The sequence below is a fragment of the Varanus komodoensis genome, unplaced genomic scaffold, assembly GCF_004798865.1.
Source record: "Varanus komodoensis strain SLA01 unplaced genomic scaffold, ASM479886v1 scaffold13_3, whole genome shotgun sequence".
In the NCBI taxonomy this organism is placed as follows: Eukaryota; Metazoa; Chordata; class Lepidosauria; order Squamata; family Varanidae; genus Varanus; species Varanus komodoensis.
The window spans coordinates 1,465,348-1,493,180 of NW_025335409.1; the positions used below are offsets into that span (position 1 = coordinate 1,465,348).

Genomic DNA, 27,833 nt, shown 5'->3' on the forward strand with positions numbered 1-27,833 from the left:
AGCATTTTGCCAGCCAGTTGGCTGGTTGCTTGGTGTTCATGTGTTGAGTCAGCCACAAGCACCTGTTACAGTATTTTGGTGCACATTTTGAAAGAGCTCTTTGCAATTCACAATTCCGATGGTATGACTAAATAACAAATGATGTTCTTTCCTATTTATAACTGATATAAATTCTTCTAAATCCATCCATTCTTTCCTGATTTGAAACTATGCTTCCTTCAGTTGTATCTATAGTGAAAGTGAATACAGGAGAATTAGCATAACTCATTTGCAAAGATGGCATGTACATCTATGAAGCATACTAGTTTTGTCTTTCTTCCTGCTGGCAACTGTCCTGTGTTGGCTAGAGAATGCCATTTTAATAGTAGCCCTCTTTATATGCTCATCACCCTCCTGTGCAATGCATGAGCCTAAAACCAAGGACAAGGATGGGGCCATGCTTATTGGACCCAGCTCCACACATGCAGGGCCTACTGCTCAGCCTGCCCACTCAAATCCCTGATAGTTCTATGTTAAGCAAAACTTCTACATGTGTTGGCTCAGGCATTAGCTGAGATATGCCCATGTTTGATAAGGACACCATGCAATTCTGAGGTGTTCTTGCCTGACCTGGGCTGGAATAGGATAAAGCAGAACAAATGGTCAGACCATCATGGATTGTGGAAGACCACCTCACTGACAGACTTAAGAAAACAGTCCTTGTTGATATGGAGAGATACCACACTAGGATTGGTCTCTTTGTTTTTGTTTTAGGTAAATTCAATACTGGTCTCTACCCCTCAACACTCTCTCTCTCTCTCTCTCTCTCTCTCTCTCTCTCTCTCTCTCTCTCTCTCTCTCTCTCTCTCTCTCTAACACCCACCCACCCAAAGTATTTCTGCACAGGGCATTTGTGGGCATCTATTGTGATGAAAATTGTGAGCCTGACAAAAATTGTGACCATTTTTCCTTCTGGTCATTCTTGGATGTAACTTCTTGTGAATTCTGGGGAAATGCATTGATCTACTCATTCTGCGAGTAGATCAGCTAACTGCTCTAAGATGGCTATAATGGATGAAGCCAAATTGTCAAGTCCTTTGAAGATTCAAGCCCATCTGAGGCAGAATGTCAATATTGCTGCCCTGCTCACAATATATGACTATGATCCTTTTGATTTTTTAATGATTATCTATTTTTGTGCAATGCTATTTATTCTGTGATTGTATCTTTTCACCATATTGGACAATGCTGGTAGTAAAGTAGCCATGTTTTTGAAGTCATGTCCAAATCCCATTAGAAATAATATTGATTTCGTATGCTCCATTATGCTCGGGGAGCAGCTTCAGCAGTGCCTGTTATGTGTAATAAAAAAGCTTTTATGCTTACCAAGAGCTTTTGTTTTTATGACCATATCTCATGTTTGCTAGACCTTTAATATTCTGAGTAAGACTATCTTGTATAGCACATTCAGTGTTCTTCTCCCAGACCATAACATTTAAATAGGTCAGACAGTCATGCATTTCCGAGAGATCCCAAGCTGTCCTGGCTCAGATAAGGATAGGGCACTGAGTTCCCATTCATCACCCTCTGCTGAGGGGAAGGCCCTTCCCCTCGACCCATGTATCCTTTGTAGTGTTTCCCTCACTATTTAATTCCTGCAGGATTTTCAAGTATGCATGATAGGGCTGTATACATGTCCAGATCCTTGTTCGAGCTTCAGTTCTGGGTGGCAAAACAGACTCTCAAAATTCCTGAACAATTTCTGATGAATGGCTTTCTTTTGAAGGCTGAATTATTAGGAAAATGATGCTTAATAAAGACTTGCATGTGGTACAAGGTCACCTAACAGTGCCTTGAAGTTTAGTTTTACCTATCTGCCCAAAATATATCCACAGCCTCCTACCAAAAGATGCCAAATCCACCTGTCTGTCCTATTTCTCTTCCATCTGTTTTCACATTCCTGTATGAGTTTTCACATTTTTCTTGTTCTGTGTGCCTGTAATCTTCAACATTACAAGTAATACTTTAAGAATTTATTGTGATAATCACTGGAACCTGGCCGTGGACTTTGTCTTGGCCCCACCCGAATAGGCTAACCATGGGAACAGGCAACAGGATGGATGTTTTTAAATCAAGGTATTTGTTGCTGAAGCAGCCTCAGTGATGAAACAATTCACAGTTGCCACCCACTGTTATGCTGTTGCCACCTTGGTTCTAAATTTCCTTGGGTTTAGGGCTAAAAGGTTGAAATTGGCTCCTAGAGACCCTGAAGTTGTCAATCTCTGACTTAAATCAAGGAAATTTAAAGCAGCAAGACTGGTTTAAATAATGGAGCTAGTTTTCCATTTAGTTAGTTCATTCTTATATTTTCTAAACAGTTGTGCAAATCTGACCACTAGAGCATGGTAATTTACAACCAGAGTTGCCATTACACAGGAGTATCATCCTGACAACTGTTTGTTTTGCTGTATACATTGTGTACACTTTACTTTTTCAACCCATAGAAGGTAGTCTAGAAAGATCTATAAAATGCCTTTTTAACACCAGACTCCATAAAAGTTTGAGAGGTTAAATACACCTTCACACTGGATGGCCAGGCCTGACTTGGCCTTTCTTTTCTCTAGTGTTGCCCTTTTCTGGTTCATTCCACCTCAGCCCAGCTTCATCATCACAAAAAAGCAACAAAAATGAAATTTCCCTGACAGGTAGTGTCTGTTAAAGCCTTGAATTCAAGTTGATTCGGACATATATGTCAAGATTTTGATCATTGGCATCATTATTATTTCATTAAATTGATTACTGTTTGAGGGAAGCTTAATATTCACATCTGAAAATATTTCTAATGAAACTGCGAGCAAATCTTCCTGGGAGAGGATCTCATGCAATGTATATCTCTTCAAATTGATAGATCCTATGTTGATGCTGGGCACGCAGGTAGGAACTTGCCACGCTCTTGCATTATGTTTTGGTCACTGACTTCTATGAGCAATTTTCACTTCTCATATGTGACAGGTTCACTCTTCAGTTCATTAATCTGTGAGGCATTTCAACTCATCCCTATATATTTATTTGTCACAAGGGGGATGCTTGATTGAAATAAGGACATTTGCTTTTCTTTGAGAAGAACGAACTGGAGAACAAATGAAGGGGGTCAAAGAGTGTTTTGAAAAGGGCTGATTACAGCCCACATAATATCAATAAAATTCTAGCCCATTTTGTTATGCAAAATCATATTGCCTATTGATAAACAGGTCATGATTTGCTACTGCCTGGTATATTAATAAATGCTATTTATTGTCCTCCATTTCCATTTCCTCTCCGGAAGAGATTCTAGGATAGGACAAAGTGTCTCTGTGCCTCTGAGACTCATAGCTTGAAAAAAACAACTGAGAAAAAAACACAGCAGTTTGAGATGCAGCCTTTGCCACACCTACATCTGTTGCCCTTTTCCCATCTGCTTTCCTTCTTTCATGCCCACATCTGTATCCCATCTTCCTCCTACAACCACCTGCATCTGCCTCCCATGTCACCTGCCCATATTCGCCTCCTGTCTTTTGGCTAGGTCTGCCCACATCTGCCTGCTGTCTCCCTCCTACGCCCACTTCTTTCCATCTCCCACATCCGCCTCCCATCTCCCATCCATCTATCATGTCAGCCTCCCTCTCCCATGGCTTGATTGCTGCCCCACATACTAATGTCTGGTTCTGAGGAGACCTTCCTTAGAGTCAGGCTTGTGGGAGGAAGGTTGTTCCTCGAAATCACCAGTAGGTGGGAAGGACTGGGGTAACAGATTTCCATGGCACTGCACCCCTTTCTCTACCAGTGGAACTTTGGGTAGCTTCTGCTGCTCTGCAGGCCTTGCTGTAAAAATCAGGAATTGGGAGAATACTAGAATCTCGAGTCAGTCCTTGAGACTGAATGATGGGAACTCCAAATGGCTAAAATGAAATACTTCATACAGCAGTACACCAGCTGTACTGATGTCTGGCAGTGTATCGCTTGTAGGCATTTGTCTGACCTCTGTGCAAGCACAATGAGGTACTTTGAACTTATTCAACATAGCTCTTTTAATGTTTTGTATATGTCTGCTCAGAAATAAGTCCAACTGAGTGCATGAAGGCTAGATATAGGATTTAGCCTTTGTTTATTTATCCAATATATCATTGTATATCTTGCATAATGTGCTCTTAAATAATCAAATACCTTTGAAAGGTAAATATAGTTAGCACTGTAAGGCATACTGTCACTTTAGAGGTGTCCCGTGTGATATATAGTTCCCAGCAACAGTGTTGGTCACTTGCTTTTATTTCTTAAAGTTTGACATTTAAAACTGTTGTCAGTAAATATGAGTAGTGTTCCAAGAAGAAGGTATTCTCAATTTTCCTTTTTTTAAGGGCTAGAAAGGAATGTGTGTTCTTAAAGGGAGCTTTTGGATCACTGGGAACTTGAAAGATGAATTTTAGAGGCAAAGAATGATTGACTTGTATTAGTAGAGAGAGAGAATCTTTATTCACAGCTGGAAAAGAAAGTGCACAGGCTAAAAAGCCCTTTGAAGCATTTGTTCAGACTAAAATAAGCTAGCGCCTTAGATTTTAAAGGTGCAATCCTATGCCTAGTTAGACAGAAAAATGGTCCTACAACACTCAGCATTCCCCAGCCAGAATGTGGGGAGTTATAGGGCTTTATTCTGTCTAATCATACATAAGCATTTTGTCTGAAGTTAATTAACATAAGCATCATTACTGTCAATAATGCAGATTAAGGAGCCCTGGGTTTGCTCTAGAACTTGGCTAACATGAACTCTTCTATCATGCTCCTTGGATTTATTATAATACTAGTCCAAACAAAAACTTTTTTTAGTTGATAAAGTAAATTTGATCCCTGTTTATGCTATAGGTTAGGGTTGTGGTTTCTTTACTGATCATTTTAGTGTCTCAGTAACAACATAGTCTCTTAAATAAAACCTTTATTTTTATTTAAATTACACAAATATGTATTTTGCTAATTCAGGAGAGAGTATTGTTCCTTTAATCATATGTAAGCCTCATGTGCGTATATTTCATAGGAGCTCCTCAGCGAATCACAGATTTATTATGAACAATAATTAAATCACTTGAGCACAGCAAACTCATTGTGTTAACAAAAACATATAGATACCAACGGCCTGTTCACATATCATGGCAGCATTCATGAGCGACCCATGCGTTTCTTTGCTGTAAATAATTTCTGATTGGCATGATTAGAAGCTGTTAGCATGATGTATGAACCTGGTCCAAGTTGTTGTTGACTGACAAAACAACCCAGTAGTTAACCCATAGTTTGTTAACTGTTCCTAAACAATTGGTCCATTTTTGCATGCCATCTTGCCATCCTCCTCTGGAGGAGATTGAATACTGTTTAGGCAGAATAGATAGGGTTGGTGCACATTCCTACAAGTCACAGGCTAAGCAACCCACAGTTGGTTCCATGCCTTTTGAATTTCAGACATGAGTATGAGATGGCATGTTTGAATGAATGACCTAAAAAACAAAAGTCTACTCGCAAAAAGCTACACACCGTAATTTCGAAGGAGAATGGGGCTTTGGCAAGATGGATGTATTCTGTTTTTTTTTCTACTTAGTGCTTTATGACAGAAATTAAAGCTAAAAAACTTTCATCCAAAGACCTAGTTTGAAAATCAGGGAACCATGTATACAGCAAATCATTAAAACATGGAGCAGTTGCTTGCTTCTTCAGGAATGGCAATTGCTCCAGAGAAACCTCCAAGAGAAGGGCTGGCTACTTGCTAAGCATCCTGACTGGCATATAAAGCAGCTAATTGTGTAGTGGCCAAAAATAATAGTTTTGAGTATGGTATTTTAAGAATATGGCTCAGAGCAGCTTATGAATATTGGAAATGCAAGAAAAGCTTATCATTTTTAATGACCTTTGTTGAAAAGCTGGACATAGCACTTATGATCTTACTTCTCCTCAGTAATTAGCAGTCAAAATGAGTAAGTTTGCCAATTTCATAAAATAGCAACTCATTGGGGATGCAGAAAATTAATTCAGTTTTCCAATTAGAAGCACCTGTGTTGTGCTAAATGACAGTTTTCTAGCTCTGTAAACATACTGGTTTTGTGACTTTTAAAGAATTAATTCTGCAAACTTGCCAAAGCAGTTACAATTTAAGGGGAAAAAATTAGCAGCCCTGCCTTGCACCTACTTCGAAATTCAGCCTCCATAAATATGACCTTAACTGTGCTATATACTGTATGTGAGTGATGATTCAGTAACTTCCTAATTACTTTACAAATTAATGATTAAATAATTGTCAAAAAAAAAGTCCACAAGTACAGACAATCTGTGTTGTTGTTTTTTATCCTAATCTGATATATGGTGGAATAAGGATTTGTTAGATTTTTCATCAGTTGCAAGCATCAAAGAAATCATTAAAAGCAAAAATGAAATATACCACCACTAAATGAGTATGAAAAGAGATGCTATAAAAATATGATATATAGTAAAGTAGTTCAAGTGATACAGTGCTGCATCTACAATTATTCAGGATTATACCAGACTTGAAGCTAAACCATTGCAAAGATGGCTTTTTTATTTTTGGTGAAGATATTTAAAAAAAAAATTTAAAGCATATTTCATCCATGCAGATCCTAAGGTGGTGTACAAAAGTGGAAGCAAAAACATGTAATGCAGAACAAAACGAGAGTATCATAATAAAACTCAAAAAGAGCAGCAAATACAATGAACGGACAAATGCCATCAACTAATTAAAATGCCAAGGGAAACAGAAAGTCTGCAATGTTAGTATGCCCTAACAGGGGGAATGGTTGTCATATAATGTATCCAAACTGCTTGGAAAGAGCCTTCTCTGGTCATTTTAATACATGGTGAGAAACTCTCCTGCATATGGCTGGATCCTCATTTTGCTCCTTTAGGCCCTTAGAACTGGCTGGGGCTGAGGAAAGTTGCAGTTCCAAATGAACTACAGGTTGGACAGGACTGGTTGAGACACATGCATAAATAAGCATGTTTTAAGTTAGCTTCTGTTCAGTTCTGTACTTAATGTTCATTTTCTATATTTAAGTTAAGCTTGTACACAATTAGTTCTCCAGATTAAGGCCTGCTACCTGGAGTGAGACATTTGGCCAAACTTGTTTTCACCTTCAGATAGGAAAGTTAAGAAAACTATCAGCTTTTTTATATATAGAGAGAGAGCTTTTATATGCCACCCCTCTACTCCTAAGGGAGTTGCTTGATGCAGATGTATTGCTTAAGCTGCAAACTCATTACAAGTCATTTTATGTAGTCACTTGTTACTCTTAGCTATGATTCGTTATGTGTGACTATGAATTCGTGTTGTGCTTGCAAAGGGGCTTAACAATTCTACACTGAATACATTGTTGAGTTAATTGCTTTGGAAACTTTCTTTAACTAGCTGTATTAAGTGATTCTCCTTTGAGTATGCCATATTTACTTACTTATTTAAATTTCTACTGAGTTAACCTTATTTCAGTAAATTCCCTTTGCTTATTGACCTCTTATCTCTAAGAAACTTTCTTTTTTTAGCATCCAGTTCCTTTTATCTTTAAGATTAATCTATTTGATTTATTATTAGTTATGCTTGGTGCATGTTTTAGCTTCTGTTTTCCACAGTAGCTTCTATTGTAGTAATTCACTAGCTAGCTCAGCCAACTTCAGCTCTATTTATCCTTGAGGGAGGTATAACATCAGCTGCATTGGCTGTGTACGTACTCCTGTTTCCTTCCCACTGATAGCAGAATGTTCTCCAGTATACTATAATAGTGGGACCAACTGCTGCTAATAACCATTGTAGGCTGGGTCATGTCTATATCCTCAAAATCAATTAATTCTACTGTGGTGTACTGCCAGTGTAAGAACCTTTGCCAAAAAAGCAGGTCTAACATGAGGTCCTAATCTCAAAGAAGCACATAAGGTGCTAGCATGGCTTATGGATAAAAAGGCTGTTTAGTGTTATTTTTAAATATAGGCACAGAGCTGTCAGCAGCAAAAAGACAGTTTTGATTAAAATAAATGCTTCCAGCCCTAGTTCTTCCACCACCCACAAGATAAGGGGCTTTTGCCAAAGGAAATGAAACATAATACATCCCACACTTCTCTGGAAAGGTTTGTAGACTCTGATATCACCACAGCATTGCCACCCATCTACAGCAGACTCAAATGCTATTTCAGGCTACCAAAATAGACCCTTTGTGATGAACGCCTTCTCAACATAAAGATGCATGCACAATGAGCTGTACTTGGTCTTCATAATACATGGTTTTACATTAAATGCATAATTGACTTATGGAATCCACTTCTTATGGAATTCATTATCGCAGGATATCTCAGTGGTCACAAGTTTTAAAAAGCATGTGACAGACACCTGTCACCTCCCGCCCTCTTTTTACTACAGAGCAGGTTTAAAGGGACTATTCATATTGTAAAAGTCCCTCTGCTCTTAACACTTGTATTCTGATCCAGATTGGGACTCCCTTGCTTATCCTAGAATAGCTATTGGAGGGTGGGGAGTGATAGTTATTATTACAGAGAGAAGGTAAATCATGTCTGTTTTGGCCCCATGACAGCCGAATGGAGCATCTGGGCATCTCCTTCTCATAGGAGCATGAACCCCACTGTAACCTGTACATGTGAGGGATCTAGGTTGTTGCTGCTTGTGAGAATCTAATGCCTGAATGATCTGAGGCGGAACTGAGACAGTGATGCCAGTTCTGGGGACTGGCTGCAAATACAGATTATTATTAGCAGAGAGGTTTGACTGCACAGAGACCATAATAAATTAATTTCTTGCAGGCTCCCACTGATTCTGCATTATGGAGAGTTGTATAATTATTTCATTATATATTAGGAATAATAATAGGAATAAAGTGCACAATAAATGTAATGCACTTGAATCATCTTGCTGCCTCTCCCCCCCCCCCCCCGCCATTTTTGTGGAAAAATAGTTTTCCACAAAACCAATCCCTGGTCCCAAAAAGGTTGGGAGCAGTGTGGACTTGATAGAGTTTTTGGTCTGATCCAGCAGATGCCTGATTCTTTGTTCTTCTTAGTTGGTATACCATGTATTTATGATTCCACCATTGGTTGCCCTCCAGGTATGTTGGACAGGAGCTTGTATCATTCCGCGCTCAGGCAGTTGCAGTTTGACTCATCTAGAGGGCACTGGATTGGAGAAGGCTGCTGTAAATGTGTATAACTTATTTATTTATTATTATTACAAACATTTGTATCCCAACAAGTGCTTGGGGTGGCGTTTCTACACACAATTGATATCAAAGTTTTAGTAGTGTTAATGCTGAGGAATGTTCCCAAAGGAGTAATCTCTTTCTTCACATTGCAAATGTAGCCTTCTTCTGTCTTTCCCTTTTCTTAAATTACACAGTATAGCATATATCAGAGCTTATGTGTGCACAACATTAAAAAAAAGTATGTGAACTGCTTTTCTTGACCATGTGAAAAGGTCCTGCAGGGGTGTCATTGCTTGCTGTCATTTAAATAATTCAGTTAAAACATATACTTTAATTCTATTAGTATTCTAATATTATTACAGTGATAGCTCTAGTCATCCTACAGTTTTGCAAACCTGGCTATGGAAGACTCTTCGGTTTGGCAATCCAAGACAAAATAGATTCAGCCTCAGCAGGTGAAATTTAATTACTTACTGCTTAGACAAGCTGTAAACACACATTTAATTGCTTACAGCAGAAAAGCCAGTGACCTCACTGTGTATGTGTATGGAGACTGACCTGGATCTGGAAAAGAAATTAAATCAGTTTCCTTCGTAAATGCCAACAAACAAGTACGAAAGTCAGTAATACTTGATTGATTTGGAAGTATCAATGTACCTCTTCTGGGAGAACAAGTGATTAAATGGCACCTGAGAAAAGGTAAGGGCCAAAGAAGTAGCAGCTTTTGATATTGCAGATCCTTACCATAGGAGTCTGTAAACCTTGCAAGACTGGATTAGCAGAGCAAAGTGCTTCTAGGTTCATTGCACACACGAATCTCCCATCCAGGGTCTAGGTAACCCATTAACTTTAGAGGAAGTACCTGGTGACTCTAGTATAGTGTGCCTAGCTACTAAACTTTTACGGATATTTAGACTACTTGATTTTTATTTTATTTATTTATTTATTAAAACATTTCTATGCCGCCCCTTGCCGTAGCCTCGGGGCGGCTCACAACATAATAAAATACACACTTTTCAAGGATAATCATAAGAACATCATAAGAATTGAGCTGAATCACATCAAAGGGCAATTTGGTCCATCATTCACTTCCCACAAAATACTTGTAGGAAGCCCACAAAAACACACAAGCCCAATAGGATGTTCCCACTCACCTTCTACAGAAACCTGCAGTAAGAGGCATCCTGCTTGTGATGCAGCCATCTTGACTAGTAACTCCTGATAGCCTCATCCTCTGTGAACTGCCAAATTCTGTCACATCAAATTTATGGCAGTTGTTCTCTTGCCATTACCTCAGGATCCTCTGTTGACTCCCTTTTCTGCATGCCTACTTGACTGGGGGTATACTATTCAGTTACAGAAGAAAATCTCCTTCCTTCCTTTTATCTGTCTTTTCGCTGCCTCTTCTCTCATCATTGCTATATATATTTTTTTGTTTAGCAATGGTGCCTTTGTTATTGAATGACCACCCCAAAGAGCTTTGCCAGGTGCCCACATTGTGGTCCTTTCTGATTTAGTCAGGTATTTTAAATAGTTAATATTATTAGTATAATTTAAGATATTAAGTCATTTTATCCTGAAGCCAAACTGCTTGCACACCATAGGAATCCAGACAGGATGAAGAGCCATGTATACATGTTTTAAATGTTGCAGCGGGAAGTGAAAGTTATGCTCGGCTTCTAATCCTGCTTCCTCCGACCCCACACATACTGGAATTCACTCCAGGCCAGAACTGCACGGCTAAAGTGAAGAGGGGCTAAAGTGAAGAGGGATGTTCTCTGAATGGTGTGGCACATGTATTGCATGCAGAATGCCCCAGGGTTCAATTTCTGACATCTCAGGTTCAGCCTAGAAAAATTCCTGCCTGGAATTCTGGGCAGCTGCTTGTTGTTGTTGTTGTTGTTGTTAGTCACGAAGTCGTGTCCAACCCATCGCGACCCCATGGACAACATTCCTCCAGGCCTTCCTGTCCTCCACCATCCCCCGGAGTCCACCCAAGCTCAGACCAACTGCTTCAGTGACTCCATCTAGCCACCTCATTCTCTGCCGTCCCCTTCTTTTGCCATCTATTGTTCCCAGCATTAGACTCTTCTCCAGGGAGTCCTTCCTTCTCATTAGGTGGCCAAAGTATTTGAGTTTCATCTTCAGAATCTGGCCTTCTAAAGAGCAGTCAGGGTTGATCTCCTCTTGGACTGACCGGTTTGATCACCTTGCGGTCCAAGGGACTCACAGGAGTCTCCTCCAGCACCACAATTCAAAGGCCTCAATTCTTCAGCGTTCAGCCTTCCTTATGGTCCAGCTTTCACAGCCATACATTGCAACTGGAAAAACCATAGACTTGACTATACGCACTTTTGTCGGCAGGGTTATGTGTCTGCTTTTTAGTATGCTGTCTGGATTTGCCATAGCTTTCCTCCCCAGGAGCAAGTGCCTTTTAATTTATTGGCTGCAGTCCCCGTCTTCGGTGATCTTGGAGCCCAGGAAAATAAAATCTGTCACTACCTTCATTTCTTCCCCATCTATTTGCCAGGAAATGAGAGGACCGGATGCCATGATCTTAGTTTTCTTAATGTTGAGTTTCAAGCCTTTATAGACTCTTGCCTTATGTTTTATGTCCACTCCTGTTCAATACTGGTCACCATCTGGAGTATTGAGCTAGATGGACCAGTGATGCAAACCATTTCTTTAAGTTTCAGCTTTGCTGCCATACTTCCTCCAGAACCCCAAAATGTTCATTTTCTTGGCTTTCATTGGCATGCCGGAGTCTCATTCATTATAAGAATTAAGCAGACAAATCATTCCAACAGCAAACAATGGCTGTGTACCATTTGCCCCTCAGCCGTTTGGTTAAGATGGGAAAACATTATCTGGCTTTAGCCTCTGGATTAAACTCAAATACAGAAGCTGTTCTTCCATATTTAATATCTGACTCAGTATAAATAAGCTTCCTAAATTGCAAGCATATTTTGTTCCCTGTCCTTTCCGAAAGCTGTATTGACCACTGGGGGTCCCTAAGCACCTGAACTAGGTGTCCTATCTTTCATTACATTTTCTTGGTATTTCCCTAGGTCAAGTGAATGTTAGACACAGTTAATATCCTGTCAGTTCTATGAACATTCACATTTCTCATTCTGAAGTGGTCTACCAGTAACATAAAAATGAATTGACAAGCAAAATAAATCTGAAGATAAGTTCACATGTCAGTAATGGGTTGAGGAGTACCACAGACCATGCTTACCCTCCCTTAAAACTGCTGAATTTTTACAAGGAACAATTAAACTGTTCTGTACTTGACTGTTTGTATTTGAAAATTATTCTTTTGTAAACCCATTGTAGTCCAAGCATACCATAACTTCATTTCTTTTAAAAAAGGGGTGCCATATTTGGAAATGAGGTGCTTGGAGGTGAGATATATACCTGAATTTTGTCTCTGGAGATCTTTGTAATGCTGGTATGTCTTTTTCATTGCAGAGGCTTTACTTTAAATGAGCTCTCAGCATCCTACATTTTAGAGTGAAGCAACACATTTATTCTGTAAATTGCAAAACATCTTGTCAAAACCTGGATCCTATTTCTCTGATAAGGTGCCCGTGGCTAGCCTGCTGTATTAATCTTATTGTCTTTAATATCCTTTTCTATGCAGCACCATGCTAAGGGGTTGATCCAAAAGTCCTGATTATCCTCCTGGACTTGGCATTATGAACCTACATATTTCCCTTTCTTTCGTGGTTTCCAGAAGAATGTTTATTATGTTCAGTGGAAGGTAGAACTGAAGTATTGCACTTGATGCCTTCGTCTAATAATAGTGTGGCGCAGGCTTGGTATCATGCTAATTTTGCAATAATTGCACATCTTAGTAACATGGGGTAAACATATCTCAGTGGGGTAAACATATCTCAGTGACAAGACATGGTCCATAGTCCAGATGCTCATGGTTATTCTCTCCTTGCTTAATGTTTATACAGTCAGCACTGTTTTCATTGAAAGGACCAGGAGATGGGGTGGAAGGGCAATATGAAATATAGTTGCCAGCTCTATACAGTCTACATAGAAAGGTTCGTTGGTTTCCTCTGAGGCAGTAGAACCGCTGTTTTCTCCCCTGTTGCCTGAGTGTGAATCAGGCACATACATACCCACTTCAGAAAGCCTCATTCTGCTCTGGGATTTCTTTCTCCTGGGATACTTCCTGGAGGACGGAGAAGGAAGGAGATAGTGGGAAGGAGAGATTTACACCTATGAGCTTAATTCTCTGTGAGATACATTGGTGCAAAAACTAATAAAAGAAGTACTGTGGTAACCACAAAGGGGAGTTTGTGGAATCCAGCCATTGTCTGAACTGAGCTGTTGGCTTTTTTTAAATGGTTATTTGTTTTATCATAAAAAGAGGATGAGGAAGAATTTTATATGGCATTCATAAAAATTCTTGTCTTCAGCTTTGACACACATTTCCTGGTTTTTATTGAAGAATATTATTAGTGATATTATAGAGTGCTACACAAAGCACTTCATTTATTTGCTAAATGATGTATTTGTTTTGTTCCATAATATTGCCTTGAATTATATTGGATATCCTCTTTTACAATGTTGTAGAGCCTTAACATTGCAGTTATACCTTTTCCTCTTACTGCATTTGGATTGTTTCCTAATTGAATTGTTCAAGAAATGACTTGTAATTATTGATTTTAGTTAATGTTGAACTTTGGACCTGAGCTATTTAAACAGATTACACCCTGCTTTTATCAGAAAGAACTTCCTCCTGTCTTTAGCAAAGCTAGCTGGATTATTTGTCTTAAATGATTATATACTGACATAGAACATGTTATAGAGGAATTCTGAATATTCAAACAATGACAACATTAAGGTAATGAGTGTACTTAGGGATGAAGGCCTACAGTTTCTCTCTGTTGTGTGTGCTTGCTCTCTCCCCTGCTCTCCCTCCACCCCGCTGAACATCAAGAATGTATGCCTAAATCTTGTGAAATAGAAAACACACACCAGCAATGTATACATAGATTGCTCCATCCTGTGGGGTTTGTGTTAATGGATAAACAAAAGTCCAGCTGGTAAACACAACATCAGGGAGAATTCTGACCATAACGAAGAATAGGGTCCCCAGCTATGATGTAGTAATGTCTGGAGATAATTGGAATTCTTTCTCCCTGCTTTCTGAATGTCTCTGTGACTTGGCACAACAGTCATAAGCATTGATCCTGCTTCCCATGTCAGAGCTGGGAAAGACAAGAGGAGCTTTCCTTCCCACCCCTTCCAGCTGTCACACTGAACTTTGAATATGGTGTGTTGTCAGAGAAGTGCCTCCCCATCCCCTGCAGCTGGGAGCAGGGTTATGGCAAGCACAAATCTTGGTTTTCTGCCAAGACCAGGCAACATTTGTGGACTCAGGTTGAATAACTAAGAACCTCTAAGCTCTTGTATCTTGCAAACACTTGCACAGAATGTTTCTAGCCCTTTGTTGGGGCTCAGGACAAAATGTATGTGTGGAGCAGAGCCTACATTTTGTTTTCCCATTTCAGATTAGCAGGAGGAAAACTATGATGCCTCTCTGTTAATGTGATATTTTACTTCCAAAAGTTTATAATTTTTCTTCTCGCTTTGAATGTGAACGTGGACACCTACCACTTGTGTACTTGTCATCAAAGAGTCCTGAACAAACTCAGCAGTCAATGAATAAGATGAGAAGGCTTTTTATGGATCGGTAACTGGCTAAAAAACAGGGACTGAGAATAAAGTTTTCCTTGTAGAGGGCTCCCAGAAGGATTTGCATTGGAACCAAGTGCTTTTCAACTAATCCATAACTGATCTGGAATTAGGAATGTGCAGTGAGGTAGCTAAATTGCTGACACCAATTTATTTAGGATGCTTAAAACAGGAGAGGATTGTGAAGAGCTCCAGACATGGAAAATGAACATCAAAATAGCATATGATGTTCAATGTAAGCAAGTATAAACTGATACAAATTGGAACAACAAACAAAAAACAAAACCCAATTCCATATATATACTGATGGGATCCCAATTACTGGTGGCTGGTCAAGAAAGAGATCTTGGGGTTGTAATACACAGTTGGCCTAATGTGCAGCTGCTATGAAAAAGGCAAAGTCAGTGTTCAGTACAATTAGGAAGGGCACTGAAAACTGCCAACATCATATTCACTTTACACAGATCTATGGTGCTATCACACTCAGAATCCTGTGTGCCACTTGGGTCACTGTGCCTACAAAGCAGATATTGTAGAATTGGAAAAATTGCAGGAAAAGCACTAGCAAAACCATTAATTTTGACAATTTTGACAAATGTGGTGCAGCAATTCCACTATGAAGATGGGTTACAATATCTAGGACTGTTTATCTTGAAAAAATGAAGAGAATGTGGAGACATGATAAAAGTGTACTAAATTATGCATGGTGCAAAGAAAATGGATGTGTACATATTTTCTCCCCCTAATAAGAGTAAATCTGTGAAAGTCATTACCAAAAGAGGTAGTGATGGCCGCAAACTTGGATGGCTTTAAATTAATGGAAAATAGCTCTATGAGACAGTGGATAGCAGCAGTATGCCTCATGTTTCTTCCTCATTAGCTTCTCAAAGGTACCTGGATGACCACTGTGTGACCAAAATAGTGGGTTATAGCTTGTTCTTATATAACATGGTTCTTCTTAATCTTCTGGTCAGTTTCCACCCTGTGTTTACTGCCTACACAATGCCCTTTTGTCAGATCAAGAACTCCGCATTCATATTTGATCCAGGAAATTCATGGTTTTTAACCTTTTAATAAATTTCCACAAAGTTTAATGAACTTTAAATTATGTAAGTCATGTAAAATTTTATGGGGTATGGAATCACAGGGAATTGGAAGCAGTGTTTCTTTTTCAAATGCAAATCCTCAAATCATGCCGGAAGTTGAATCTTGTACAATAACCTTAGATCCCTCTGCCAAATTGTATGGAATTGGTTGAGTTCAGTTAGTGGTGAATAAAATGCACTTTTACATGCTTCAGGGACACAGACTCTTGATCACTATTTCAAGTATTCCTTTCCTGAGGTTTCTCACTTAAAGATAGGGTGTGCTGCCAACAGCAACAGTTCTTTTACTGGATTTGAAAGCAACAACCAAACCGAAGAATGAAGGTTAACAGATACTTATTGTAGCTGTACTACACAATGGGCAATGCTTACCCCCTGCAGTCACCAGGAAATTCAAAAGAGTAACAGGTGGATCTCCTTTAATGGCCACTAAATAGCACCTTCCATGGTCTCTGTCAGCTCTGAGGTTTTTCTATTTCATATCTTAAAGTTATGTGAATATTCTAAGAAAATACAACGCTCCCTTAACAGATGGCCAACCTTGAAGCCTGGCAAGAACTATCAAGGAATAGGCAGATTTCCAAAAGTAAGATTGGAGTGCAGCTGGCTAATTGGGAGATTCAGGCATGAAAGGATCTATTGCTGAATGCCACTAACTGCTCACAATGCAGCGATCTTCCACTTTTCCATTACAGAGGGTTCCATCCCTGAGCACTGGTGAACCATGTCTCACTTAGAACTTCCTCTTCTACACCGAGGTGATTTTTCTGGCCTTCCTTGTACTCACTCCGCTATCCCTTCCACCTAATGTTCTACAAGTATGTGCCAATTGGATACAGACAAGGATAAATTAATTAAAAATGTAAATACAATGCAGGAACAAATGTGTTTCCTCATTTTACTGAAAGCACACCTTCCAATGTTCAGTCTGCCTTTGTGTAATCTACAATAAAACCCTTAGAGCAGCAGTCATGGCAAGTGAAACTGCTGAATGGAACACTTCTGCTCTAACTTGGCACTGTGCAGCAGCAATTTGGATTGTTTTTTCATTCAAGCAAAGACATTTTATTGATGTGTTCAGTAATCAGGTAATTATATAATGTGGGGGTGCTCAGAGTAAAGAAGAGTTAGAGAGTTTGCAGAATGTTACTCTGAATAAAAAATCAGTTTGTTTACAAATGCTTAAACATCCACTTGTCACCAAGATGGCACTGGGAATTAGCCAGTGTGAGTGAAGTTTATGCAGATGCTTTTCCAATACTCTCGGTAAGTTCACCAAACACTGCAACCCACCCGAATAAGCTGCACAATAGGGGTAACAACCTATGATGCACACAACAGATGATGGGGCTTACACTGGTTTTCCCACATCCTCCTACTTGGTCTTTTCGTGAGTGTCCCAGGAGAGACTGTAGCAGGATCTGTTTGGCTGCTTCCTGGGTTGCAACCATGATACCTCATCCATGAAAAAAATGCAACTATGGAATTTGTATATATCCCTGTCAAAACAACCAAACCCCAAAACAAAACCAAATAGCTTTATTTTATTTATTAAAATCTTTTCTATTCCTTCCTCTACAGAATGTCTCAGGATGGCTTACAATAAATAGCTTTGTCAAATACTCCATCTTAAAAGAAAAAGTTCTGTTTTGACAGCTGTCAAAATTTTGTCTTTCAGTAAATGGAATAGCTCCTACTTTCCTGAGCACTGAAAGTCTAGAGAAAGGTTGGAGAAGTTGGAGTTCTCTGAGAACAGTCAGATCCGAAAGAAAGATCCCCATGCAGCATCTCTTATCACTTGCCGAATAGCTATTTGACAACTGTCAAGTGAAAAACAAAGCCAAGTATTAACACATTAGTGTTCTGGCTCTGTGCATGATGCTTCTACCTTGAGAGGAGACACCATCCAAGGCAATGATGACTCAAGGCTGTGTATTTAGTGCAGTTGGAAAATGTGAGACTTTGGAAATTTGGCAAAGAATAATAAAAACATTTGTGGAAATCATACATTGCAAAAAGTAAAAAAGAGGGGCAAAGGTGTAACAACCATTGCAGTGTGCCACTTGGGCACTTTCAAGGATCTGTTAATGACTGTCACTTCAGAGATCAGAAAAAGGGATTTCCTAAAATGTAGTGGGGGGACTTTCCATTACTTCCACTTTCCTGTACACATGATGAGATTGACAACTGATAGGTTCAGATGACAAGACAATTTATCATCAATATAGCAAATGATGGATTTTCAGGGATGCATGCTGCCCATGCACTAGCCACCTTACTGAAAGTGGTCCAGGTCCATACCATAGTTACCACCAATGGGATGTCATGCCATGCAAATACAGCCTCTATAACCCTATGATTCAAGTAGCTCTACCTGTGTGTGCAGTATTAACTAATTTTTTAAAAGACTGTATGATACAACTAGCAGCCATTTCTGCAGTACAATAGGTGCTGATGTCTTGGCAGCTGTCTCACACCTTTCATTTTGAATATGGAATTTGGAACACCATTCAAGATAGTGATGTAGCTGCTGCACATGAGATAATTTACAGCAATACATAACACAGTAGAATTACTACAAGGAGTGCCCTTAAGTGGTTTTTCCATGGGAGAAGAGCTAGATAGACTTGTTTAACCCATGCATTGGTGTTACCTCCTAGAGCTTGTTGCTTCAACTTTCAATCAGCTGCAATCACCATTCGTGGTAGAGTCCTATCCCTACAGCAATCTATTCAGACACTACACTCAGCCTGTGGGGCCTTCCTCTGATAGCCAACCCTATGACAGGCTTAGAGGGTTACAGCCTTTTCTCTGGGACCTTTCCTGTGGTGGCCCCTCATCTTTGGAACAAGATAGCCCTTTAAGAGGAGACCTTTAAAGATCTCCTTGGTTTTCCATACACCTGAGGGGATTATCCAGATCATTCTTTTCCTTCGCAGGGCCTTAACTGTTTTTAAAGCTTTTTTGAATTAATTTTAAATTAATTTTAACATTGTTGTTTTTATGCTATTTTTATTGCATTTTATTCTCCTATTTAATACACTATTGTAAACCTCCCAGGGAACTTCAGCTATAGAGTGGTATAGAAATAAAATAATAAATATCAATAGACCATTCCCAGGACCTAGAACTTTGGGATTTTGTGAGAAAAACAGTCCAAGGAAAACAGGAAAAAGGCCAGCAACAAATAATGAATGACAACAACTCTGGGTTGTTTGGTTCTGCTCATTACTTCAGTTGTAGTCCTGACAATCCATCATTTAAACAACCAATGGGTTGTTATTTTATGCAAATAAGGCGTTAGAATTTCACTTTCCAAAATACTGGAATCTTCATATCTAACTCTTTGTAAGTATCTTTATGGCTTCTTTCTGTCTGTATGGTACTGCCTGCCTATTACAAGCAGATGTCTTTAGATACTATGCAGACAAACAACAACACAACTTTGCAGGAAAGAACAACAGTGGCATTACTAAGCTTCCAATGTTTCCAGTTGAGATTCCATATACCACTCCTTGGGAAGTTTATAGAAATATTCATCACAAATCCTATTTACATTATCTGTGCTTTGCAATGGTGGTGTGAAAGTTTTATGAAATAACATGAATGGCATTCCACGGGAAGCATCACCAGCAAACTTATCTTTGAAGTGTTTATTGTTCTGCTGTCGGCAGTTGTGAATTGGACCCTTAGATCTCCAAAGGGTTCTTCCCTCAGTATTAAAATCATACATCCTAGCCTTTGGCCAATTCTAAATTATTTAAGTGGAAGATAAATGAGGAACTCTCTAATTAGATGTCATCATTATGTAAAGCTGAAAATAATTTCAAAGTACTGTATCATATATGGGGATAGAATATTTCCACTTTAGTAAATTAGAAAAGTTCCTAAACTCATTGGTGAAGTTTTTCTTTTTTAATTTGAAGTAGCTTTGTCATTGGCATGCTAAACATACCTTTAGAAGGATTTTTGAAGTACTTTTGTGAATGCTTCCAACAGTGGGCTTTTTTTTTTCATTTTTTTAAAAAAGTCAATAGTTTCTAGGGTAGAAGCTACTTATTCTAGCCCTTCATTCCTAATTATTATCCATCTGAAATATTTTATCATTATTGTTATGACATTGTATTTATATCCCACCCTTTCCCCTCTTGTAAGGAATCCAAGGTGGTTTATGTAGTTATCCTCACAACAGTTACCGTCTAAGGTGGGTTTGGCTGAGTGTGAGTGACTGACTATGAACTGAATATGAACCATTACCCAGAATTCACAAGTCCCCAGTTCAGCACTGTAAACACCACACCACACCACACCACACCACACCACACAGACTCTCATTTGGTTACGTTTAGTGGATGTATGGCCAACCAACTTGTAAGAGTGAATAACTGCTTTGCTTTTAGTTTTTTAATAACATTCTTTCATACTTGCAATGCATCTATGTGGGTCATAGACTTTAATGAAAGTCATGTTCCAATTGGGAAGCAGATTGCAAAATTAACTGAACAGAGCAGGGTAAATACTTTGCACTCACCAGGCGTATGACAGAAATATTCAGGTTCCTTCACAGAATACCACAAATGCCTTCTAACATTTTATGTGAAGGAAGAGCCTTCTGGAATGTAAGCCTTCAGAGGGAAAAAGTCTACATGTTGTCTGTTTCTAGGCTGAGCCTATGGACCATCGATATTCCAGTTCCAAGATACTTTTAGAGGATGTCATAATACTGCTTAGTAACAAGAAAATATACTCTGATAGGTGGCTCTGTAACACTAATGACTATGAATTACAACACTGAAGGGGGTAGTTTGCAATGGAAATCGGAATAAATACACACCGGCCACTCTTGTGAAATGCCTTTTTGCTGCTCTTACTTGACTACTGTATTTAAACATTCTGTTCTTTTCAAGGAGCTGTGACATCCATTTTCTTTGTTATCTTGTTATTATAACCTTTAAAAAAAGTTTAAGCTTTCCACAGAAAATCCATAAGCAGCTGTACAACCTGCTTTGTATAAATAGGGTATAGTGCCAAATGGGAAATCTGAACTGCAAAAACAACTTCATTTTCACTTCTGTCCTTGCATGGTGGAAAATAGCAGTAGACATCCTTATCATCAGCTGTTTTGTGCTCTTTGGAAATGGGGTAAAGAAGAACAAACATCAAAGCAAAGTTAAAAAAAACATTGCTTTAATACCAACTGTGTAAATATGGAGGCAAGTGGTAGCATATCACATCTTCACGCTTCTGAAAAGGCTGGAATGAAAAATAAATGATTCTATTACAAAGTGAAAAATACAGCAGCAAGGGAGCAATTTTAAAGTGTTATCCTTGGAACCGTCAGTTTCCTTACAGCCTGTCCCCAAGGCCTGGATCCAGGAAGTCCTTAACTCTTTATGCCTGGTTGATCTCAGGACATCCCGGGCTGCAGGTGTACTATCTGGCCTGGTTAAAAGTTGTTTCCAAAAGGCAGATGGGTGGATATTCTATCAACCAGTATGAGTCATTCCAACTGGGATCTTGGCAAACAGGAACTTTGAAGTTCAGATCTCAGCACTTCATCATGCAGAAGTAGCAAAAAAGGTGAGGGGATCCCTTAGGAAATTAGATTTTTCTAAAAGATATGATGCAGAAGTATTCCTCTAGTGCTAGCCAGAACCTTGCTTGAGCATTATGTCTTAATTTATCCAGAGAGTCTTTGAGAAAAAGATTGTGTCAAATAGCCATTGTATTTATGTATTTGGATGTCTTGGGGAATCTCTTTCTCCGTCTTCATCTCTTAAGTGTCTGGTTTCTGTATTTTTAATCTATTTCTGCAGATTTGAATGTAGCTCATGGACAGAGGGGCTGGCTTGCATACCTTCGTATGCTGGATGTGCTGGTTCTTGAACAATGGGGTTTGAATACTTTATGCAGGATCACTTGATACATTTTGCAATAGCAAGTATTTATCATATGGAATTCATATTGCAAGAAGATGTAGTTATTGGATACTTAGTGTGTTTGGTAGAATGCATGGGTAAACATGCATTCCATGTTGTTCCATGCCCTCTTTTACATAATTATATTTTTAATGTCTCAAGCAACACTGAGCATATATTGCATGTTGAAGACTGGGCAGTCTTTCCCAAAAATCCAAACAGTGTCCAAACCTTTTTCATAGACATAATGTTCTTTTCAACTATATCCTTTTTAATTCTATCACAGGATGGAAGTGAGAGCTAGTCATAAAAAACAGTGGAAAAATCCAGGAGCTTAGGTTGCTATGGATTAGACAGTAGGGCATACCCTGCCTTACTACAGCCCAGTAAAAGGAAGCAATAAAGACAGGTGTTCCTCTCTTTAGTGTTCAGTGTGAATCTGGAAGTTCCTTTGCAGAAAATGGCTGCCTTTATGCCCTTTACCATCTTTTAAGCCCTTGAATCTCATAGGCCTTCACTGCTTCCTTTGACTTTTTAATTCTCTTTCTTTTAACTTACAAATATATGCATTTCCATGTTCCTGGGTATTTCTCCAGTGATACAAAAACCATTACTTACTCTTTAGTAGCTTCATTCTGCTTTTAAACTGATTGTTTAACCAGAGCAGCCACCACCCTATTTGCAGGATTGGTCCCAGGCCCTGCTGGACCGCTCATTCTGCTGATGAGCGCCAGCTGGGAATCCTGGGGGAACAGCTACATTAGAGCAAGCTCCTCCATCCAAAAGTAGCCTTAGCATTGCAGGCATTTCTTTTTCCTGCATAGTGCCATGTTGCCTTAGCAACACGCAGTTTGCCTGATTCCTGTTGTGTCTGCACCTTGCCTGACCATTCCTACTCTTGGTTCCTTCCTTCCCATGTTGTCTCGCTGTTCAGCCTGCCTCTTGCCTGGTCTGGATTCTGCCTTGCTGGTCATATCCCGCCATGCTGTGTTGCTTCAGTGGTTCTGCTTCATTTTCTGGCTGTGGTTCAGCTCCTGCATCTTTCCTGTCCCTTGCTGCATCTTACCTTTCTGTATATCCTGTCTTGCTGTGTACCCCTGCTGTGCCATGCATCTCGCCTTGCCATGAATCCTGCCTCAAGTGCCTGCATCTTACCTAATGCTTCCTGCAGATGCTGCCTTGCCATGTTGCCTCGGTGTTACAAGGTCCTCTGTTTCCTTTTGTGCATGTCTCTCACTTATGTCCTCCCTTACAGTTTGTGTTCTGCCTCTTCTCATGTATTTAGCATCATTATGTGACCTGCCTTGCCATGTTGCTTTGCTATTGGGCTTGCCATTAAACCTTGCTTTTGGACTCTGTTTTGTCTGAAGATCTGTTGCCCTGGTCCTAATGCCGATTGCCCACATCTGACTTTGGTCTGGGCTCCCACGTCCCAGCCCCAGACCCCAACAGCCTCTTAGTTTCAGGAAGTACAAACAGGGCGAGTTCTCATAAAAATTGTGGTCAAACATACCTCCTACCTGCATTCCAGTTCTATCCTGCAAAGCCACTCTTTGCCATGCATCTTAGTTAAGTGTACAACATACGTTAAGCAGTAGCACACACTTTCAAGAATTTGCTTGAAGGAGGTACTCTTGTGGGACCTGGAGACAAAACATATTTCACTGCTACTCAGATAATGATTCTAAGGCAAATCTTTCTTTCTTTTCAGAAGAGTGGAGTGTCCCAATGCAGTATTTATACTTGTCCCACAGAATGGCCATTTCTATGAACCAGTTCTGTTGTACTACTTAAAATGTCTATAGAAAATCTAACTATGTCCTAAGTATAATATGTCCTCAAAAGCCTATTTGACAGTGAGATCAGCTCTTCACAGCATTTTTCCTCAATTTCAACTTCTTTTTATGTCACCACATGAATGACATGGTTCCTTGGGGAAAGTAAATTATAGTAGGCTTGCACCTCAAAGCACACTCATCTGTCTTGATACCATGTGCAACTACTGAATACAGAGATAATTTGCTTAGTATTTCTGGAGGCAATGGCATTATGAACCCTGGACTCATTGCTCTGAGTTCTTTTTCAGAATATGCACCAAGGAAATTAAGCCCTCTGTTCCATCTGCAGAAAAATGCAACTTAAGTGGTTTTCTCAAGAATTCCCCCCCCCCTTTACTACCCCTTCTCTTTATTCTTAAAATTTTATCATTGGGTATCTATTTTTTCTCTGTTCAGCTGGAAGTGCTAAACAAATTGCTTATACTAAGACAGACATTTATTTCACCATATGAGTCTTATGGCATCAGAGTGTCTAGTCTAGCACCATCCCCTGCTTCCTTTTCTTTGCAAATATTAAGTGTTCCATCTGCATTACTCTAGCTCATTTACTGCCTACTAACAATACAGACTAAACCACAAAAGGCTACTGAGGCAGTTCTTTTGCCTATGCAAATGTTCAGAAATTGTTCTTTCTTTGACAAATATATAATTATTTTCTCCTATTCCAGTGATGATTATTAGGGTCAATTGAAGCTCATTTGGTAGCTGCACTTAACATAGCATATTGCACTGTGCCATTTAAGGTCCCAGTGTTGTGTAGCTGATGTTTTGTGCTGCAAAATTTTGACTGTAATTGATTGTCATGATTTTCATGAAAAGACTTCCCATAGACTGGTGTAAAAGAGTTTATAAGGTGGACCAAGGGAGGGCTCCAGACCTTTGGAGAGTAACAATATGCATTGTTCAGCTGTTGACTGTTCCCAGATAAGTATATGCTTTGTAAATATTTTAATCGTTTAAAAATTGATAAAATACATTTTTAAGCATCTGGGGAAACTTGAAATGCATTTTTTAGATACTTGAACTTTGATTTAAAAAAGCATGTTGCATTTTTCTTTTCACTGGCATCTGTATTAAACCAAACTTAACTTTACTAACACAGAACATGATTGAAAGCTCTGTATGATTCCTACTGCATGCCAAAAGCTTAGGAGACTGCCCGGTTCTCCTTACTGCTGGAAGGTATGATGTGCAAGCAGAATAAAGAATTAGACTTGCGAGCAAGGAATACTTCCTTGTTGGTAGAAGAGACCAAGTCAGGTTTTGCACACACCAAGTCCCATGGGCACATTTGAAGCCTTCTTGAAGTCTTCAAGCTGCATAGTTGACATTAAAAAAAAGTATCTCAAGAGGCAGATTAGATGGCCAGTGGTGGTAGGAAGTCTACTGAAATCTCTCTACATGGATGGCAGTTGTGGAGTGTATTTTAAATGGGAGTCTTAAGTAAGATGAGATAATAAAAGATATTTACTCAGTGTTCAAACAGTATGAAGTAGTTGGAGAAATGGGTGAAAGTCATTTGTGGGAGGAAGAAAGAGATTGTATCAATTCATACAGTATTTAATACGCAAAACAATTTGGAAGAGAGTTACCGTTGGTTTCGAAGCTCAAATTCTGTTGTGTTTTGCAAGAATAGGAACAAATATCAAATATTAACTAATTAGATTCCATAAATGTCAATTCATAACAAATCTTTTAATATGGACTGTTACAGTAAAATAGGATTTTTTGTCATTCAATACATTTCACACCATTTCTTACTCTTGTCCTTGAAACAGCTACTGTTGGAAACATTGTACAATTTTGTTTGTGGACAAAGAGGAATGTGGCATCTGATGCCAGAAGCAAATACCACTGGTATCTGAACTGCTATATTTTTTCATGTCTGAACGTAATTGATGTTGGAGACAGAACGTGGAGACCATAAAAGAGAACAAAATTTCATATACTGTTCTCAGTGTTTCTCTTAGACTTTGATTGGAAAATGTCATATGTGCTAGATGTGGTGGTGATAACTTTTCAATAAAATGGAAGGATTGCACTCACTGGAAAAATGGAGGAATTTGGTCGGGGTATGCGTATTTCTATATTGTTTGCCTGTGTGTTATTAGTACTAAAAACTGTTGTATAGAACAAGTCCATGATAGAAATAGTTTCCTGAATTCCTCATCTACACAGTTATTACTTGCAATTTTACTATATAACTTCTTGTCAAGGTTGTAGGTTTTATGAAACTTCATTAATATGTGTAGTCTAGACATGTTTTTCTTGTTCTTATTTGGGAAGCTGACAAAACTATTCTTTGCTTGCTTGCTTGCTTGTTGGCTAATAACAGTGCATTATGACCCATTCTTAATTTTCACATTATTCTTACTTGGTAAATGACAATGTGAACTTATATCTATCTTCTCAATTTTTATGCTCTTGGATGAAATTATATCAACTAACTATATGAATTTGGTTGCTGTAGTTACAATTTATAGTTTATTTTAAAAAATTGTATGCAGGCTACTTAAAAATATCCTTAATGAGTTCTGCTAACATTTAACCTAATAGGATTGTGGTGGTTGAGATATCTGCATGATACATACAAAAATGATCATTTGTATGTATAATCATCAATGATTATTGGAGATAGAATGGTATTCAGTTACAATTTCTTTCCATTTTTAAGTTCCATATTTTTTACTAGTAGTTCTCAACATGGTTAACAATGGTTAAATAGTCTGTCTTCCTAATTGTAGAAACCTGTTTTGGAAGGGTGGTTTCTGCCTTCATAGAAGAGCACTTTGTGAAAATAAAGCAAAAAAATATTTAAATATAAAAATACATATACATCTATCCAGATGAAAGACAAGTTCTTACATTAGTATAAGCTTGCCTGTAAGGCTTGGCACAAACTCATACTCGGTTTCATACTCAGACTCATGACTTCATACACTAGCCAGCCTGCATTTTCCTTGTTTCTTTGGTCATGCCTGCTTCCTCAACTGGGTACCCAACAGATGTTTTAGTCTACAACTCCCTGCCAGCTTGTCCATTGGTTGGACTTGATGGAAGTTGTATTTCTCAACATCTAGAGGCAGTTGGTTGAGAAGGTTGCTGTAGCCTCACCTTGGGAGCACTGGGGCATAGCGCAGTGATGAGTCCTGCACAGAATGAAACAGCAGGAATGCATTTCCACATATAATCACAATCCTTTGAATCAAAAGCACTCGTACTGTACAAAACAAAAGGGACAATAACAAGGGTAATTGTTATTGGGTACCCTGCAGCAACAAGGGTAACACTTTTGCGGTTCCTTGTTTCAGCCCCCTTCCCAATAGATACTTTTCTGAGGGAACACCATCTTCTGGGTTCTTGCTTATCCTGGGAAGCAAATTAAAGTCTGGAGGTCTTCTTGTGGGAAATCTTACTAGAAACAGACATAGGGCTTCTTGGTAGTTAAGTGCCAGCTTGAAATTGCCTCCGTGGAGTATCTCATCATATTTGGCCAATAGGCTGTCCCTTCTAGAACAGTTCCTCAAGGCTTTGAATTGAACTGTAGCTACTGGTGACTATGTCTTTTGCCAGCAAAGACAGCACAAGGGTGAATGGGATTGCTTCAGATTTGTGTCTATGATTGCTTTTTATTAGATGGCCAGCTGGGTAAACATTTAGCACTGTTACTTTTAGCATCTGTCTGGCTTTTGATTTTTACAATATTTTATTTTTTTCCTTTATTGACAGATTTTTGCATCCCATCTTAGGGTTGCTGTGGGAGCTAGTGAAATTTCTGAAGGGGCAAAAGAAATGCTTACATCCATCCACCATCTTCCTCGTTTCAGAGAATTTTATGGTATTTGAAGAAAACCTGCAGTGAAGTCTCTTTCCAGTTCTGAAGTGCAGACATTACTGTATGACTTCTTTAGGTAAGAACTAATTTAAATTACTTTATTTTAACTTCTGAAAAGTAGCAATGTGCTATATGGTAAAAGAGTTCTATGCTTGGAAAAAACTTTCCAAGTCTATATTATCTCTTAAGATTTTACAAGATCAGGTCCCAATATG

General features: G+C 39.0%; 1 protein-coding gene across 4 annotated transcripts in view; it reads left to right on the top strand.

Annotated features, from left to right (window-relative positions):
- The window catches only part of PLXNB2 (plexin B2), a 331,034-nt gene that overhangs the window by 58,913 nt on the left and 244,288 nt on the right, over nt 1-27,833 (top strand). For all 4 annotated transcript variants that reach the window (XM_044423441.1, XM_044423440.1, XM_044423443.1 and 1 more), the window contains exon 2: nt 27,513-27,694. The gene's annotated coding sequence lies outside the window, so the exon portion shown is untranslated. The remainder of the gene's footprint in view (nt 1-27,512; nt 27,695-27,833) is intronic.